General features: G+C 40.6%; 1 non-coding gene and 1 pseudogene across 1 annotated transcript; one reads left to right on the top strand and one right to left on the bottom strand.

Moving 5' to 3' along the window:
* The first annotated feature begins 5,889 nt into the window (after positions 1-5,889).
* Positions 5,890-6,508, top strand: LOC112625159 (annotated as a pseudogene).
* Positions 6,509-17,970: 11,462 nt separating this feature from the next.
* On the bottom strand, positions 17,971-18,075 carry LOC112625638. Its single transcript, XR_003119718.1, has one exon. It is a non-coding gene; the product is annotated as a small nucleolar RNA U13 (small nucleolar RNA).
* Positions 18,076-18,779: the final 704 nt, after the last annotated feature.

Raw genomic sequence — 18,779 nt, 5'->3', positions numbered from 1 at the left:
GAATCAGAACTCAGATAAAAAAAAAGATTAGCAAAACTCCAACTTGCAAAGAAATTTGGATTCCAGTTTCTTCTGTTTGGGAAAAAAAAAAATCTGAAGCCCGTGAGACCTGTAATGCTGCTCCATGTGGCAGTAGATATCCTTGTCTGTTGCCATAGCCAGACTACTTATTCTCAAGTGTACCCTCCAAAATCCTGGGCATCCCATTGTCTCTGAAAATAGCGTTTTGTGCTCTCTTACACTGATGTCAATGCCACCCTTCGGTACTGGGCACTGCTTTTCTTCAAGCTGAACCCTATATTTTCCTGAACCCTTGCTGTATCTTGGTTGAGCCTTCTAAATCCCAAACCCAGGAAGGCCCCAGGGGCTCCCCTAAGTGAATCCTAACAGATCGGAAGTCTATGCTATGTGCTTAGGAAAGTAACTAGTTTCAGATTAATGAAGCAGTGACAATTTCAATCTGCTTAAAGGCGGAGGTTGGCACTGCCCAGGACTGAGCGTGGGGAGCTCGCCAGGCTGGGCTTTATATTGTCCCCTTTTCTGAAGAGCAGACAAAGATGGATAGAGAGACATTGAAAAGCAAGGGGAGTATTTCAAACAGTCTCATAAAGCAGGCTGTCACTTTAAGACAAGAACCATAGTGCTTTGATGACTTTGTATTAGCTGCACCATTTCAAATGGGGACTCAAGTCTCTAGCGAGAGGGAGGCAAGGGGAGAGAGGAGAGAGAAGATGTTGTGTGTGGTGTGTGTGTGTGTGTGTGTATGTGTGTGTGTGAGAGAGAGAGAGAGAGAGAAAGAGAGAGAGAGAATGTAGTAATATTTAGCCTGTGAGCACCGTAGCGAAATTAATTCTAGGCAACTAGTTGGATTCTGAAGTTCAAGGAGAAACCACCCACAGCAGGTGCAGAGCAAAAAAGGCAGGTGGGAGTTGCTCCCGACAGGAAAGAGCTCCCTGCCTGAGTGGCAGCCAGCTCCAAGAAGCTGAAGCCAGCATGGTCTCAGTTTGCTGGGAAGGGATGGAGCAGGGTGAGAAGCTCTGCCTGCCCCAGACCTTGAAGGATTATAATGGAAATTTTTGAGAGTGTGAAAAAGAAAGAACAGGAAGGAGAGGGAGTGCATGCTTTTGGAGACCTCCTTCACAAACCCTAATTTAGATTGTTTGGGGTCAAGCAGCAGCCAGCCACCTTCCTCCTTTCCTCCTTAATTAATTAATAAGAATGATTAATTATTAAGATTTTGAATGTCAGGGCTTCAAGATGCATTTGGCTAGAGGCTGATAAGTTGCTTAAGTCATACATGTAGTTTTAACTCGGGATAAGGGAGTTGAGACTTAGAGGTGTGTTTGCTGTTATTCTGGTGGTTTTTTTTTTTTTTTTTTTTTTTTTTGGCCTTTGCATCTGCTTCCCTAGTGATTTGTCTCTGCCTGCATTTCTCTGTCTTGTCTCCATCTCCTTCTGCCTTGATATCTGCCCTCTACCCCTACCCTTTGTTCTCCTGGCCGTTTTCCCCAACCAGTCTCCCCTGGCCATGGCTCAAACCGCCTAGTCCCAGGACCCTAGCTCTCCAGGGAAAGAGGAGGATGCTAAAGCTGCCATTCCTACTTGGGTCTCTACTTCGGGCACAGGCATCTTGGAATCCCACTGCATCATCGGTGGCAGGAAGTGGGTGGGCAGTAATGTAGTTTCACCCGCTGGATAGAGAGTTATTGACAGCTTAGATTTTTTTTTTTTTTTTTCCTGCCTGTCAAAAATTTCTTTCTCTTCCTTTTCGTCTCTTTTTTTCTTTTTCTTACTTGGATACGGGAACCAGAACCACGAAACCGGGCAAGCTTTGAAGGCCGGCGAAAGGGCTCCCCCGTCGGTGGCGCTGGAGGGAGAAGCGTTTAGTCACTGTTTCATTAGGCACTATTTGAACCTTGCAACATGTGGTAATTTCTGGGGCAAGCTGAAAAGGGGGGATTATGTAGGAGGGACACAAGGAAATTAGCCAACGGTTAATTTAACTCGTTTTCTGCTAGACTTTTCGATACATTCCTAATTGACTGAGGGGCAGGTGAAGCTCCCGCCCCATGCAGGCTCATTCACGGTGGGAATAAATGGCTCTTTCTCAACTCACACTGCTCACAATATATCATCAGGGAAAAGACATGCAATGAATATGTTGATTTTTTTTTATTAATGGAATTACACCCTGCCATGCAGGTGTGAGGGTAAAAACCTATACTGCAATGAAATAAGATTAACAATGAAATTAGAATTTTATTAGCTTTATATGTCACACAGACCTGGATCGGAACTGTCAAAACAAGCAACAAGAAAAGGTATTCTGAACGCAGCACTGTCAATCAACCAGGAGAAACGAGCAGCCCTGGTACCGAAATCATAATCAACTTCCAGTTCTTCAGCGCCTCACTTGGGCCTTACGTGGGAAGCAAGTGGGTGGAGGACCCCGCGTGGGCAAAGGCCTGGTCTCTGAACCTGCAGGTAGAAGATGAAAAACACCACCTGGGTTCGGTAGACCTGGCCTAGAAGAGGCTCCGGTCCAGGCTAGAAGGGCCTGGATGGCCCGAGGCCTCCAAGATATCAGATGAACTGGCTGGACACCCGCGGACTGAAGGCCATATTTCGCGTCCTCCAAATCAGCTGCCTAGGGCTGGCCGTGACCCGAGGGAATTGGAGAGAAAAGTCCAAACGCTGAACGAGAGGCGGGGGAGGGCGCCCTTTGGAAACCGCCCTGGGTTTTGTTACTCCAGGGCCCCCGGAGCTTCGGAGCAGCTACCTGGGTCTGGCAGGCGCAGAGGTACCCTATGCAAATGGTTCACTATTAGGCGAGAAAGAAATACTTCAAATGGCCCTTTGTAACCTTCTATAGAAAATCGAGGTATTCTGCATGACAAAGCACAATTAAGCTTTCTATTCAGGAGTTCTGCAGCTGGTAGCCCATTGGGAAAGTGGGAGGAAACGCGAATATATTAATAGTGTGGCGAAAGTTTTTTGTGTGCGTGTCCTTTTCTAGGTCGGGGGTGGGGAGGGGCGGTGGCTGGACGCAGAGGGGAGGAAGGCTCAGCCTTGGATCCTTGCCACCTGAACAACGTCGCCTCTGCCCACGTGGAAAGCTTCACTTGTCTGGCAGCCGGGGTTCTAAATGGTCGCCGCGATCTAGCAGGGCGAGGAGGACCCCGCGGGCACCAGCGTCCGGGCCGGACGGGACGTGTGCCCAGGCCTCGCTTCCTGGCCCTCAGTGAGCTGGGACGCCCTTGAACACCGGCTCAGGAAGGAGGCTTCCCAGCCGGTGCGCTTTTCTCGGGCGCCAGGGCAGGGATGGCTGGTGGTGTGCACCAGAGAGCACGAGGGTGAGGCTGCATGGGAAAAAGATGTGGGAAGGACAGAGCCAGATTATCCACTCTGCTCCAATTTTCTCTAGGCTCCACTCACCCCACAGTTTAGGTTCGCTTCCCAATTGTTCATTTGTAGAGTCTACAGGGAAATTTTTTTTTTGCCTCTGAATAAATAAAGGGCCCTTAAAACCAACTCTACTGATTATCCTGTTTTCCCTCTGGATCCATTTCACCCTCTTCTGCCCTGCTGGGTGCTCTCCAGCACTGACCTTTGTGGATAGTATTAGTTCCTTTATCAACTGTGTCACTGGCAGGCGCTTGCCTCTGGCTTCCATTTGCATTTGGTGAATAAGTGGCACTGCAAATAACCGAACAACCCCGAGGATAGAGAAGTGCAGGTGTATTGTTTCTGAGAATGCTGTATTGTTCCAGTTCTGGCAGTTGCTGCTTCTCTCTAGAAATTCTTTTTCTCTCTGAGAGCCTATTTTCCTAGGCTCTGGCTTTTAATCAGACTCCCCCTGTGCCTTCAGGTATGAAGTGGAAATGCCTTCTAGTTTCTGCTAGTCCCCTGGGTGCATCAAAATTCTTATTAGTTCCATTAGCCCTACACACATCTCTGCAAATGTCTTTAATAAACCTTTGTTGAAAAGTGTCTTTAATAAACCTTAGCTCACATTGGTTACCTGGCTCCTGATCAGCCATGTTATGTTTAAGTCTATCCCTTCTATAACAGCCAGGTCAACTGTCACCCTACTTTTGCTGGGACAACTCCTGTGAGAGGAACTCTACCCTCTAGCCCATTTCATTTTCAGACAACTTTGACCATTAGAAACTTTCTTGTGTTGGACTAGAATCTTCATTCAGTATTTTTTATCCATGGGGTCCTATCTAGTTCTTTCTCCATGGAACTTCTAAGTGTCTGTCTTCTCCCTATTCCCAACTGTGAGGTCATTCATGACAGTAACTGCATCTTTCATCTCTATATCCTTAACATTCATCACAACGCCTAGCACCTACTAGTAGATGCCCAGTAAATGCTAGCTGGGTAAGTGCATCATCTTTCTTCCAAGTCTCTACCAGTTGCATCAATCATGGAGCACTTAGAAACAGCTATGATGAAATATAGCTTGAAGATGGGATATATCTATAGGTGTGTGTATACATGTGATAAACATATGTAAATAGTTATATAGGCTAAATATCATGTACATAAGATGAATATATTGAGAAATTTCTGGAGACAATCTACATGCTTTACCATTTACTAGCAGTGTGACCTCGGGCAATTCACTTCATCTCATCTATCCTAAAATAAGGATAATTAATAGTTGAGAATTAAATAAGGATGTTGATAGTTAAATAAGGAAATAGATGTGAAGATATATAGCTATTTAGATAAAGTAGCCAGGGAAGGTCTAACTGAAAAAGTAACTTTTGAATAGAGACCTAAAGAGAATGTGGGGAACTGATCACATGGCTTGCTGGAGCAAGATAATTCCAGACAGAGGTAGCAACAAGTGCAAAGGCGTAGGTGGGAACATGTCTGAAATAGTTGGGGAACAACAGGGAGAGTAAGTGACTAGCACAGAGTGAGTGCGTAGGGGTAGGGAGGGGGAGGTCAGAGTGGGCATGGACTGGGTTCTGTAAGTCATCAAAAGGACTTTGGCTTTTGAGTTAACTGGGAAGCCTTTTGAGCAGAAGATGTGCTCTAACTTATGACTAATCATTCATCAGGATGAATTCAGCTACTGTGTTGAAAGTAGACTTTCAGTAGGCCAGGTAAGAGAAGCAGAGAAGTTAAGATGCTGCTAAATTTATCCAGGCAAGAGATGATGGTGGCTTGGATCATGGTGGTGGTAATTGGAGTGATGAGAAAGACTGAATTCTTGGAACTGTTTTAGTAGAAGAGTGGCCAGGATTTGCTGATAAACTGAATCCAAGGAGTAAGAGAAAGAAAAGGGTCAAGGATCATACCCAGGTCTTTATCCCTAGTATCCATGAAAAAAAAGTTATCATTAAGAAGAATGTAGGAGGAACAATTTTAAGATATATTGTTTGAGATCACAATTAGACATCAAAGTGAGGATATCACAAAGGCAAATGAAAAAACAAATCTCCAGTGAGATTTAGACTAGATAAATAAGTTAAGGAGTCATGAATATGATGATGATATTAAAGTCCTGTGACCAGGTGAGCTGACTAGGGAGAGTAAAAAGCACAAGAAGCTTAAGGACTGAGCAATAAATAACTCTAACATTTTACAAGTCATGAAAATAAGTCATGGAGATGAGAGATGAGAAAGAACTAACAGAGGAGAGGAGAAATAATGAGGTGAGGCCCATGATTACCTTAGCTTACTGCCTGGAGAGAATTTCCAGAACATAGCACAGGGAGAGTAACTCAAACAAAGGTTAGCAATCTCCTTGAGTTGAGAAGACAGAATTAAGAATTAGAGAACAAGGTGTCTAGAATTCACAGAACACAGTATTTATGCAGGAGAAAACTGCCTGGGAAGAAAACTCTAGCTTTTTGCCCCTTTCAGACATTCAAGATGTTGAAGCAAGGATGTGGTGGGTCCACTGGTATGAAATTCCAGATTCCCTTGGGTCTTGTAGTGGGAACTATGATCATGTATATCATCTCTGTGACAGACAGGGATCAAGGGACAGCTGAACAGACTTCCCACTGCTGGTGTGGATGCTATGGTAATGGCCACAGTAAAAAAAGGCAAACCAGAGCTAAGAAAGAAGATACATCCAGCAGCAGTCATTCAACAAAGAAAGTCATACCAGAGAAAAGATGGCATGTTTCCTTATTTTGAAGATAATGCAGGGGTCATAGTAAACAATAAAGGTGAGATAAAAGTTTCTGCCCTATCCTGGCTAACATGGTGAAACCCCGTCTCTACTAAAAATACAAAAAACTAGCCGGGCGCGGTAGCGGGCGCCTGTAGTCCCAGCTACTTGGGAGGCTGAGGCGGGAGAATGGCGTGAACCCGGAGGGGCGGAGCTTGCAGTGAGCCGAGATTGCGCCACCGCACTCCAGCCTGGGAGACACAGTGAGACTCCGTCTCAAAAAAAAAAAAAAAAAAAAAAAAAATTTCTGCCATTGCAGGACTGGTTACAAAGGAATGTGCAGATTTGTGATCCAATGCTGGTAGCATTGCATGATTCTCCAGTATATTTGTAAAAAACTTTAAAAACCTGTTAAAAAGTAGCACCCAAAGAAAGAAAGAAAGCTCTAGAAATCTGCAGGGAGTTCCCCTCAAGTTTTCAGCTGAGTATTGATTAGTACTTGCATATGAAGAACCTACCTGGAGGCCAGAGAAAGAACACTGAAAAGGAACAGGCTGAACAATCCGTGGAGCTCATGTAGGCCTGAGAATAGTTTGTGTTCCCACTGAGCAGAAAGGAAAGGCCTCCTAACATACAAGGGTCATTTAATTCGAATATAATACTCAGAAGAGTACTATCTTAGTAACAGAGAATAATCAGCCCCAAATTAAAGACGACTCAGGTCTCACCTAACGAAGCTTAAAGGCAAGCCTCAAAAAACAAAACAAAACAAACAAACAAACCATTTTCAAGTAACCTAAGTTCAAAAATATTTAAAAGAATAAAAAATAAGACCCTAGAATTCAAGAAAGTATAATTCACAGTAAATATGTACCAGCTATTCAATTTGAAAATATTAGGCATGAAAAGAAACAGCAAAACACAACACAATGAGAAGAAAAATCAATTAATAGAAGTAGACCCCTAAATGACATGTTTGGTAGAATTGCAGACAAGGACATTAAAACAACTACTATATTTGAAATTTGTCCCCATATATTCAGGAAGGTAGAGGAAAACATGAATATGGTAAGAGGAGATCCGGAAGTTATAAGAAAAATACTCAAGTAAAAATTATGGAGCTGGGTGCCATGACTCATGCCTGTAATCCCAGCACTTTGGGAGGCTGGGGCAGGTGAATCACCTGAGGTTAAGAGTTTGAGACCAGCCTGGCCAACATGGCAAAAACCTGTCTCTACTAAAAATACAAAAATTAGCCAGGTGTGGTGGTACATGCCTTTAATCCCAGCTACTCAAGAGGCTGAGGCAGGAGAATTGCCTGAACCAGGGAGGTGGAGGTTGCAGTGAGCCAACATTGTGCCATTGCACTCCAGCTTGGATGACAAACAAACAAACAAATTATGGAATTGTTAAATACAATGTCTGAGGTGAAAAGCATATCAGATATAATTACAACAGTTATACTTTGCAAATAATGATTAATGACATAAAAAGTATAGGCATAGAAACTATTCAAAACACAATATAGTGAGATAAAAGAAAAGAGGTGAAAAGAGGCTGGCATGGTGGTTCATGCTTGCAATCCTGGTACTTTGAGAAGCTGAGGCTGGCAGAGTGCTTGAGCCCAGTTGTTCAAGACCAGCCTGGGCTGAAGATAATGAGACCCTGTGTCTAGAAAAAAAATTAGCCAGGTGTGGTGGGATGCACCTGTAGTTCCAGCTATAGGAGGCTGAAGTGGAAGGGTTACTTGAGCCCAGTGAGGTTGAGGCTGCAGTGAGCTGTAATTAGGTCACTGCACTCCAGCCTGGGTGACAGAGCAAGCCCCTTGTAAAAAAAAAAATGGAAAAGAAAAGAACTGAGCATCAGTGAGCTGTGCTAACATCAAGTGGGCTATACATGTTACTGGAGCTCCAGAAGGAGAAGAGAAATAGATAGCAAAAACATTTTTTTTTAGAGAAATCACAGCCAGGCTGGGTGCAGTGGCTCATGCCTGCAATCCCAGCACTTTGGGAGGCCAAGGTGGATGGAACACCTGAGGTCAGGAATTCAAGACCAGCCTGGCCAACATGGTGAAACCCCATCCTTACTAAAAATTCTAAAATTAGCTGGGCATGGTGGCACATACCTGTAATGCCAGCACTCAGGAGGCTGAGAGGCAAGTGAATGGCTTGAACTCAGTAGGCAGAGGTTGCAGTGAGCTGAGATTGCGCGACTGCACTCCAGCCTGCACAACAGAGCAAGACTCTGTCTCAAAACAAAAACAAAAACGAAAACAAAAAAAAGAGGAGAAATCATGACCAAAATTTTCCTAAATTTGATCAGCCCCTGAATGCAAGAAGCTCAACAGACCCTAAACAGAAGAAACATGAAGAATACTGCACCAAGGAACATCATAATTAAATTACTTACAACTATAGATACGGAGAAAACCTTTAAAACAGCTAGAGAAGAAAGAACATACAGGGGAACAAAAGTAAGCAGCATGCAAACAATAAATAAATAATAAATAAAGCATGCAAGTCATAAGACAGTGGCTTCTATCCTTCCTCAAAGAATAAAGCAGTCAACCTAGAATTCCAACTCAGCAAAAATATTTTTCAAAACGAATATGAGGATGTAGGAGGAAGAGGATAAGAGGTGGCAGGGGGAGAAATGGGGAATGACTACTAATGATTGTGAAGTTTCCTTTTTTTTTTTTTTTTTTTTTTTTTTTTTGAGACGGAGTCTTGCTCTGTTGCCAGGCTAGAGGGCAGTGGGGTAATCTCGGCTCACTGCAGCCTCTGCTTCCCAGGTTTAAACAATTCTCCTGTCTCAGCCACCCGAGTAGCTGGGACTACAGGCATATGCCACCACACCCAGCTAGTTTTTGTATTTTTACTAAAGACAGGGTTTCACCATCTTAGCCAGGATGGTCTCGATCTCTTGACCTTGTGATCAGCCCACCTCTGCCTCCCAAAGTGGTGGAATTACAGGCATGAGCCACTGCGCCCAGCCAAAGTTTCTTTTTCATGTGAGGAGAATGTTCTAAAATTTATGGTGGTCATGGTTACACACTCTGTGAACCACAAAGAAACATTGGATTATACAATTTAAGTGGGTGAATTGTATGACAAATGAATTATATCTCAATAAAGCTATGTTTTAAAAACAAATATGAAATAAAGACTTCTTCAGACATACAAATGCTGAAAGAATTCATGATCAACACACCATCACTACAAGAAGTGTTAAAGGAAGCCCTTTAGGTAGAAGGAAAATGATATCAGATGGAAATCTGTATCTATCCAAAGAAATAAAGAGCACTGCAAATAATAAATATGTGGGTAAATGTAAAAGATGTTTTTAAAAGATCTCTTTTAAAGATAATTGAATAGTTTAAAGCAAAAATAGTAATGTATTGTGGAGTTTATAACATACAGCTGATTTTTTTTTTTTTAACTTTTTTAAAAAAATTAGAGACTGGGTTTCACTATGTTGCCCAGGATGATTTTGAACTCCTGGACTCAGGCAATCCTCCCGCCTCATCCTCCCAAAGTGCTGGGATTACAGGTGTGAGCCACCGCGTCTGTCCCAGCTGATTCTTTTTAGTCATGATAGTTATGTTCTGAAAGTTGTTGAAAACGATGAATTAGTGAACACTGAACATTGTTCACAGGGGAAATACAGAGTTAGATTCTGTAAACCTCTGGTCACGACACTTTTGTCAAGCAATCAACACATAACCTTGTTTTATGTGTGTCTCTATTTACAGACAGCTTATGTAATATATATCATTGATTTATTAACATGGAGCTCACAGCCGACAGCACTATGACTCATGCCTGAACAAGGCTCATCTAACACACACATAAGGCACATCCATGTCTTCTTGTACTAGGAACACCAGATACAACTCTACAATTGCCCCTAGGAGCCATTTTTTTTATTGTGAAAAATATATACGGCATAAAATTTACTATTTTAATTATTTTTCAGTTTACAATTCAGTGCCATTAAGCATTTTTATGTTATTCTGCAACCACCACCACCACCACCACCATTATCCATCTCCAGAACTTTTTCATCTTCTCAAACCAAACCTTCATACCCATTAAACAATAGTTCCCCTGTCCTCTGTCCCTTCTGCCCTGACAACCACCATTCTACTTTTTGTCTCTATGAATTGGAGTACTCTAGGTACCTCATTGTTCTGTGAAAGGGCTGTATGTGCAAAGAGGTCCCCAAATACCAAAGAAGCTGAGAAATCAAGAAGGAGGCAGACAAATACAGTTTGTTGGTATGAGATGATTTATCAGGGGAACTTATGGACAGAAACATGGTCTTGGGGGCTGCAAGACAGGTAGATCTTAGCACTCTCAGATCCTTGTGGAGGCTGATGTCTTGGGGGAAAAGTATCAATAGATGTGCTCTGGAAGGAATGTGTAGGTGCTACAGGAATCCCAGCCTATGATGTTTCTAACAGCATTAAGGGTTGTTTTGGAGGAAACTTACAATGACTAGCTGTTCCTACACAAAAAGTAATGACAGCTAGACATTATGGAGGCATTTTTGGACTCAGGGTTAGTCAGAAGTCACTCTTGTTCCCACACTCATATATGTGGAATCATACAATATTTGTCCTTTTGTGACAAGGTTGAATAATATTCCCTTGTATGTATATACCACATTTTGTTTATTCATTCATTCATTCATTCACTGATGAACGCTGGGGTTGTTTCTATCTTTTGGTTATTATGAATAATGCACTAATCACAATGTGATATGAACACTGGTGTACAAATGTCCCTTTCAGACCTTGATTTTAGTTCTTTTGGTATATACCCAGAAGTGGAATTGCTGGATCTTATGGTAATTCTATGTCTAATGTTTTGAGAAATTGCCATACTCTTTTTCATAGCAGCTGCTCCATTTTACATTTTTCCTCAGCAATGCACAGAGTTCCTGTTTCTCCACATTTTCACCAACACATTATTTGTTGTTGTCATTTTTAAAAATAATAAGTAATAACCATTCTAATGGGTATATGTGAAGTGGTATTTTATTGTGTTTTGTTATTCATTTACCTAATGCTTAACGATTTTTTTTTTGAGACAGGGTCTTGCTCTGTCGCCCAGGTTGGAGTGCACTGGCATGATCATGGCTCACTGCAACATCCACCTCCTGGGCTCAAGCCATCCTCCACCTCCTGGGCTCAGCCTCCTGAGTAGCTGGGACCACAGGCATATGCTGCTATGCCCAGATAATTTTTTTTTTTTTTTTTTTTTGTATTTCTAGTAGAGACTGGATTTTACTGTGTTGGCCAGGCTGGTCTTGAACTTAGGCCTCAACTGATCTTCCCACCTCAGCCTCCTAAAGTGCTGAGATTACAGGCAAGCCACTGCACCTGGCCTCGTGTTGACCATTTTTTAATATACTTATTGGCCATTTGTATTTTTTTGAAAACCATTTATTTGAATCTTTTGCTCATTTTAAAATCAGGTTTTTTTTCTTGGTCACTGTATTTTAAGAATTCTCTATATATCTTATATATCAATCTCTTATCAGATATATGACTTACAGGTACTTTCTCCCATTTCACGGATTCCCTTTCACCCTGTTGATAGTGCCCTTTGATGCACAGAAATTTTCAATTTTGAAGAAGTCCATCTTGTCAATTTTTCCTTTTGTTGCCTAGGATGTTATATCCAATAAATCTTTGTCAAACCCAATGTCATAAAGCTTCTTCCCTATTTTTTTTGAGACAAGGTTTTACTCTGTCACTCAGGCTGGAGTGCAGTGATGTTACCACAGCTCACTGCAGCCTCTACCTCCCAGGCTCAAGCGATCCTCCCACCTTAGCCTCCTGAGCAGCAGGGACTACAGGCGTCCTCCACTATGCCTGGCTAATTTTTGTATTTATATAGACACGGGGGTCTCCTCATGTTGCCTGCGCTGGTTTCAAACTCCTGGGCTCGAGCAATCCACTCTTCTTGGCCTCCCAAAGTGCTGGGATTACAGGCATGAACCACCACGCCCAGTTTAATGTTTTCTTTTAAGAGAGTTTATAGTTTATATTTGGGTCTTTGATCCATTTTGAGTTTATTTATTTTAAAAATATTTTTTAACTTTCTTATTGTGGTAAAAAACACAACATAAAATATATCTTAAGGTACTGGGGGTTATGACTTCAATGTGTGAATCTGAGGGGACCCACATAATTCAACCTGTAATGGCAAAATTTGAGGAAAAACTAGGTTTCTATCCTTAGGCTGTGTTGATTTCAGCAAACCAAAGTGATATTTAAGCAAACATTCTTAAATTATCTGATTGATAAACATAAAGCTCTTGAGCAAATACGAGCCCAAAATACAAAATAAACAAACAACTCTGCCCCTTTTGTCTCACAGCATACTTTATGATCTGTGTAACTGTGTTAGCCCCTTCCAACTGCTACTTGATTTCTCCCACAGTATCCAGAAGGGTCACTGAGCCAGGAATTTCTGTATATCTTACTTATACATGTGCACTAAAATAGGATTTTTAAAATTGTGGTTAAAAAAAATCATAAAAGTTATCATATTAACCACTTTTTTTTGAGATAGAGTCCAGTTCTGTCACCCAGGTTGGAGTACAGTGGCGTGATCCTGGCTCACTGCAACCTCCACCTCCCAGGTTCAAGCAATTCTCCTGCCTCAGCCTCCTGAGTAGCTGGGATTACAGGTGCACACCACCTTGCCCAGCTAATTTTTGTGTTTTTGGTAGAGCTGTGGTTTCACCATGTTGGCCAGGCTGGTCTCAAACTCCTGACCTCAGGTGATCCACCCGCCTCGGCCTCCCGAAGTGCTAGGATTACAGGCATGAACCACCACGCCTGGCACATATTAACCATTTTTAAGTATACAGTTCAGTAGTGTTAAGCATATTTACGTTGTTATGAAATAGATCACCAGGACTTTTTCATCTTGCAGAACTGAAATTCCATATCCATTAAACAACATCTTCCCATTTTCCCTTTCCCTTATCCCTTGGTAACCTCCATTCTACTTTCTATATCAATGAATTTGACTATTTTGGATACCTTATATAGGAATAATCACACAGTGTTGTTTCTTTCATAACTGGCTTGTTTCACTTAGCATAATGTTCTCAAGGGTAATCTACGTTGTTGCATGTGACAGGATTTCTTTCCTTCTTAAGGCTGCATAGTATTCCATTGTGCATATATATCACATTTTGTCTATTGATTCATCCATTGATGGACATTTAGGTTGCTCCCAACTCTTTGCTATCGTTAATAGCGCTTCTAGATACAGGGGTTTGCAAATCTCTCTTCAAAACACTGATTTCAGTTCTTTTGGAGATATACTTAGAAGTGGGATCACTAGACCATATGGTAGTTCTGTTTTAACTTTTTAAAGAACCGCCATACTGTTTTCCACCATGGTTGTACCATTTTACAGTCATACTAACAGTGTTCAAGGGTCCAAGCTTCTCCATATTCCTGCCAATACTTGTTATTTTCTGGGTGTTTCTTGTTTATTCTTTCTGATATTTGAAGAGGTATAAAGTGATATCTCATTGTGGTTTGGATTTGCTTTTCTCTGATGATTAGTCATGTTGAGCATCTTTTCATATGCTTGATGGTCATTTATGTATTATCACTGGAGAAATGTCTACTCAAGCAGATCCTTTATCCATTTTTTTCACTTTTATTTTAGGGTCAGCAGTACATGTGCAGGTTTGTGATATAGGTAAGCTGTGTGTCACAGGAGTTTGGTGTACAGATTATTTTGTCACCCATATAATCTGCATAGTACCAGATAGTTTGGCCATCCTTACCCTCCTCCTACCCTCCACCCTCAAGTAGACCCTGGTGTCTGTTGTTGCCTTATTTGTGTCCATGTGCACTCAATGTTTAGCTCCCACTTATAAGTGAGAACATGCAGTGTTTGGCTTTCTGTTTTTGTATTTGCTTAGGATAATGGTCTCTAGCTCCATCCACGTTGCTGCAAAGGACATGATTTATTTATTTATTTATTTTATTTTATTTTTTGAGACGGAGTCTCGCTGTGTCGCCCAGGCTGGAGTGCAGTGGCATGATCTCGGCTCACTGCAACCTCCACCTCCTGGCTTTAAGTGATTCTCGTTCCTCAGCCTCCTGAGTAGCTGGGATTACAGGTGCCCACCACCACACCTAGCTAAGTTTTGTAATTTTAGTAGAGATGGGGTTTTACCAGGTTGGCCAGGCTGGTCTTGAACTCCTGACCTTGTGACCTGCCCGCCTCAGCTTCCCAAAGCGCTGGGATTACAGGCATGAGCCACCGCACCTGGCCATCTCATTCATTTTCATAGCCACACAGTATTCCATGCCTTTACCCACTTTTAAAATGGGTTATTTGATTTTTGTTGTTGTTGAGTTGTAGTTGTTGATATATTCTGGATCCCTTATCAGATATAGGATTTGGAAATATTTTCTCCTGTTCCATAGGTTACCTTTTCACTCTGTGGATTGTGTCCTTTAATGAACAAAAGTTTTTCAGTTTGATGTAGTTCCATTTGTCTTTTTTTTTTCTTTTGTTGCTTGTGCTTTTGGTGTCATATACAAAGGAAGAAATCATTATCTAATCTTTATCATTATCCAGTGATCTCCACTAAATCATTGCCAAATCCTACATCATGAAACTTTTCCCCTATGTTTTCTTCTAGGAATTTTATAGGTCTAGGCCTCATGCTTAGATCTTTAATCCATTTTGAGTCCATTTTTGTATATGGTACAAGATAAAGGTCTTATCTTTATCTTTGTTCTTTTGCATGTGGACATTCAGTTTTCTTTTTCTTTCTTTCTTTCTTTTTTTTTTTTTTTCCAGACAGAGTCTCACTCTGTTGCCCAGGGTGCAGTGCAGTGGCATGATCTTGGCTCACTGCAAGCCCCACCTCCTGGTTTCAAATGATTCTTGTGCCTCAGCCTCCTGAGTAGCTAGGATTACAGACATGCGTCACCATGCTCAGCTAGTTTTTGTATTTTTTAGTAGAGATGGGGTTTTGCCATGTTGGCCAGGCTGATCTCAAACTCCTGGCCTCAAGTGACCCACCCATCTCTGCCTCACAAGTGCTGAGATTACAGGCATAAGCCACCATGCCTGGCTAGAGTTCTTAATTTTAATGTAGCTGAATATATCTGTGCCTTTCAATCTTGTTTAAGAAATAATTCCTTACCTTAAGGTTATAAAAATCTTATCTATTGGGAGAATCTGACCCAATATTTCAGGTTCTTTCTATTTTCCCTAAGTGTCGGCCAGCTAAGAAATAAAGAGAAAGAGTATAAAGAGACGAATTTTACCACTGGGCCTCCAGGGGTGACATCACATATCGGTAGGACCATGATGCCCACCTGAGCTGCAAAACCACCAAGTTTATATTAAGCATTTCAAAAGGGGAGGGGGTGTATGAACAGGGAGTAAGTCACAAAGATCACATGCTTCAAAAGGCAAAATAGGAGAACAAGATCACAAGGCAAAGGGCAAAATTAGAATTACTGATGAGGGTCAATGTTCAGCTGTGCATGTATTGTCTTGATAAACATCTTAAACAACAGAAAGCAGTGTTTGGGAGCAGAGAACTGGTCTGACCTCAAATTTACCAGGGCAGCATTTTTTCCCCACCCTAATAAGCCTGAGGGTACTGCAGGAGACCAGGGTGTATTTCAGTCCTTATCTCAACTGCATAAAACAGACACTCACAGAGCAGTTGTTTATAGACCTACCCCGAGGAATGCATTCCTTTCTCAGGGTCTTAATTATTAATATTCCTTGCTAGGAAAATAATTCAGCGATATCTTTCCTACTTGCACATCTGTTTATAGGCTCTCTGCAAGAAGAAAACTATGACTCTATTCTGCCCCACCCTGCAGGCAGTCAGACCTTATGGTTGTCTTCCCTTGTTCCCTAAAATCTCTGTTATTCTGTTCTTTTTCAAGGTGTACTGATTTCATATTGTTCAAACACACATTTTACAATCAATTTGTACAGTTAACGCAATCATCACAATGGCCCTGAGGTGATGTACATCCTCAGCTTATGAACATAACAAGATTAAGAGATTAAAGTAAGACAGCTGTAAGAAATTATAAAAGTATTAATTTTGGGAACTGATATATGTCCTTATTAAAATGAAATCTTCACAATTTATGTTCCTCTGCCGCGGTGCCAGCCATTCCCTCCATTCGGAGTCCCTGACTTCCCCCAACAATTACCCTATAACGTTCTCTAAGAGAATTCAAGTTTTGTATATAATACAGTACAGATGGCTTCTTTTGTGTATGGTATATGATAAATATATGATTTTCTTTTTTTTTTCATAGCCTATTGTCCCAACACCATTAACTGAATAGTTCACCATTTTTGTCATAAATCAAGTGTCCACATAAGTGTGGGCCTTTTTTTTTCAGGCTCTCGATTTTGTTCAGATGATTGCTTTGTCTATGTGAACTGATACTAAGCTGTCTTAAGTACTATGTCATCCATAGATGACATATCATATTATGATGACTTATCATAATAAGTCTTGCTATCTGACAGGGCATGTCCTCACTCATGGTTTTTTTTAAAAAATTCAGGGCTATTTTAATTATTTTGGGGTCTTTTATCTGTTATATAAATTTTAGAATCAGCTTAAGTTACTCAAATATTCCTTTTGGGATTTTTATAGGAAAAGCATTGAGTTTGTAGGTAAATGTGGTGGATGTTGTGATGTGTACAGTGTGTAACTGTATAATTATATACATTGTATAATGCTAAGTGTTCTCTTAACAATGCAGTGTGTTTCTCCTTTGTAGTCTTCTTAATATCTTTTATTTCTAGGTACTTATATTTCTTATTGCTATTGGGAGTTTTATCTTTGAAAATTTGAAATCATTTTATACTTCTAAAGGTGTAAAAATAGCATAAAGAATTCCAAAATATCCCCTTCACTAAGATTCTCCAAATGTTAACATTTTATCTTATTTGCTTCTCTCTCTCTTTAAATACGTGTGTATACACATATATTTATGTATTTTTGTCTTAAATGTTTGAAGTTAAGTTACAGATTTATTGTACTCTTAAGCACTTTACCTCTAAATACTTCACAATGTATTTCCTAAAATTAGATAGTTTTTCTGGGTATACAATTTAAGATTGACAGAATTTTTTCTCAACACTTTGAAGATATTATTCCACTGTCTCCTGCCTTCCCACATTGTGAAAAAGTCTGTTGTCACTCTAATTGTCAGTACGTTATAAGTAGTCTATTTTATCTCAGTAGTTGCATTCTGTGTGTGTGAGGGGAGTGGTAGGGTGAGTTATTGGTGTTTTGTATTTCACAGAAATACGTTTAAGTGTAGATTTCTTTCTATTTGTTCTCCTTGGTATTCATTTTGCATCTGTATCTGTGGATCAATATCATACATTGCTTCTGGAAAATTCTCAGCCATAATAACTTCAAATATTGCCACTTCTCAGTCTTATCTGTTTTCTCCTTCTGGATTTGAATTAGATATATGCTACAACTTTCCAATCTTTCAATTCTATCTCTTAATCTCTATTTCATACTATCTATTTGGGAGTGAGAGGGCTGTATTCTGGATAATGTATTCTACCCAACTTCCAGTTTACTAACTCTGTTTTAAGCTGTAACTAATTTTTATCCATATATTCAAATTTTTACTTCAACAATTTTTAATGGCTAAAAATCCACTTTGACTTCTTCTAACACCTAGTCATTTGGGATAATCTTTTATTCCTCATATTTGTGTTTCTGTAATTTATTGCTTTATGATTCCTATTTATTTATTTTTGTTTGTTTGTTTTCTTTTTCTTCCACATCAGATGGGTAATGTATTGACATTGTAACAAGGTTTAAGGGAGGCACATCTCACACAAAAACATGAAAACCCAATCGTCGCATTTATGAACTACAAAAAAGATCTCCTATTTATTTAAAACATCTTATACATAATTAAAACAATTAAGAGTGTCCAAATCTGTTGTTTGTGATTTCAGCTGGCTCTCACTTAGAAGAAATTCATTAACATGTATGTTTGACAGTCAGATTTGGTTAGCTGTAACTTGCAGAAAATTCATCAAATGAAACTGTGAGTGGAATAGCTTCTGCTAGGAGTCACTTTTGTTTCCTTTCTTTAATCAGGAAAGCTCAGCTTCAGTTTTTATTATTTTTTTTTCTATTGACCCCAAATTTGAACTCTACATTGCAGGGCTAATATCACATATGCCTGCAGGACAAGCTGACTTTTTAAGGGTCTTAGGACTTCTGTTTTGCTGTCAGTTCAAGGTTTGGACCTACTGTCAGAGGTTTACCTTATTTCCTGGAAGCCCAGCAATAAACATTTTGTTTTGTGTAAGATCTCATTCTTTTGTAGTAGGGAATCCCTTTAGACTATTTTGTCTGCCATGTCAGTTTTTTTTTTTTTTTCCTTTCTTCAACTCAGGAAGATTTTTTCCCCCACTTTTTCTTTGGTTATTACTTTTTTTTTTTGAGACAGAGTTTCGCTGTTGTTGCCCAGGCTGGAGTGTAATGGTGTGATCTCAGCTCACTGCAAGCTCCGACTCCTGGGTTCAAGCAATTCTCCTGCCTCAGCCTCCCAAGTAGCTGGGACTACAGGCATGCACCA

The sequence above is a fragment of the Theropithecus gelada genome, chromosome 5 (genome assembly GCF_003255815.1).
Source record: "Theropithecus gelada isolate Dixy chromosome 5, Tgel_1.0, whole genome shotgun sequence".
Lineage (NCBI taxonomy): Eukaryota > Metazoa > Chordata > Mammalia > Primates > Cercopithecidae > Theropithecus > Theropithecus gelada.
Note: the sequence above shows the minus strand (reverse complement) of the source record. Positions and strands in the feature narration are given on the sequence as shown.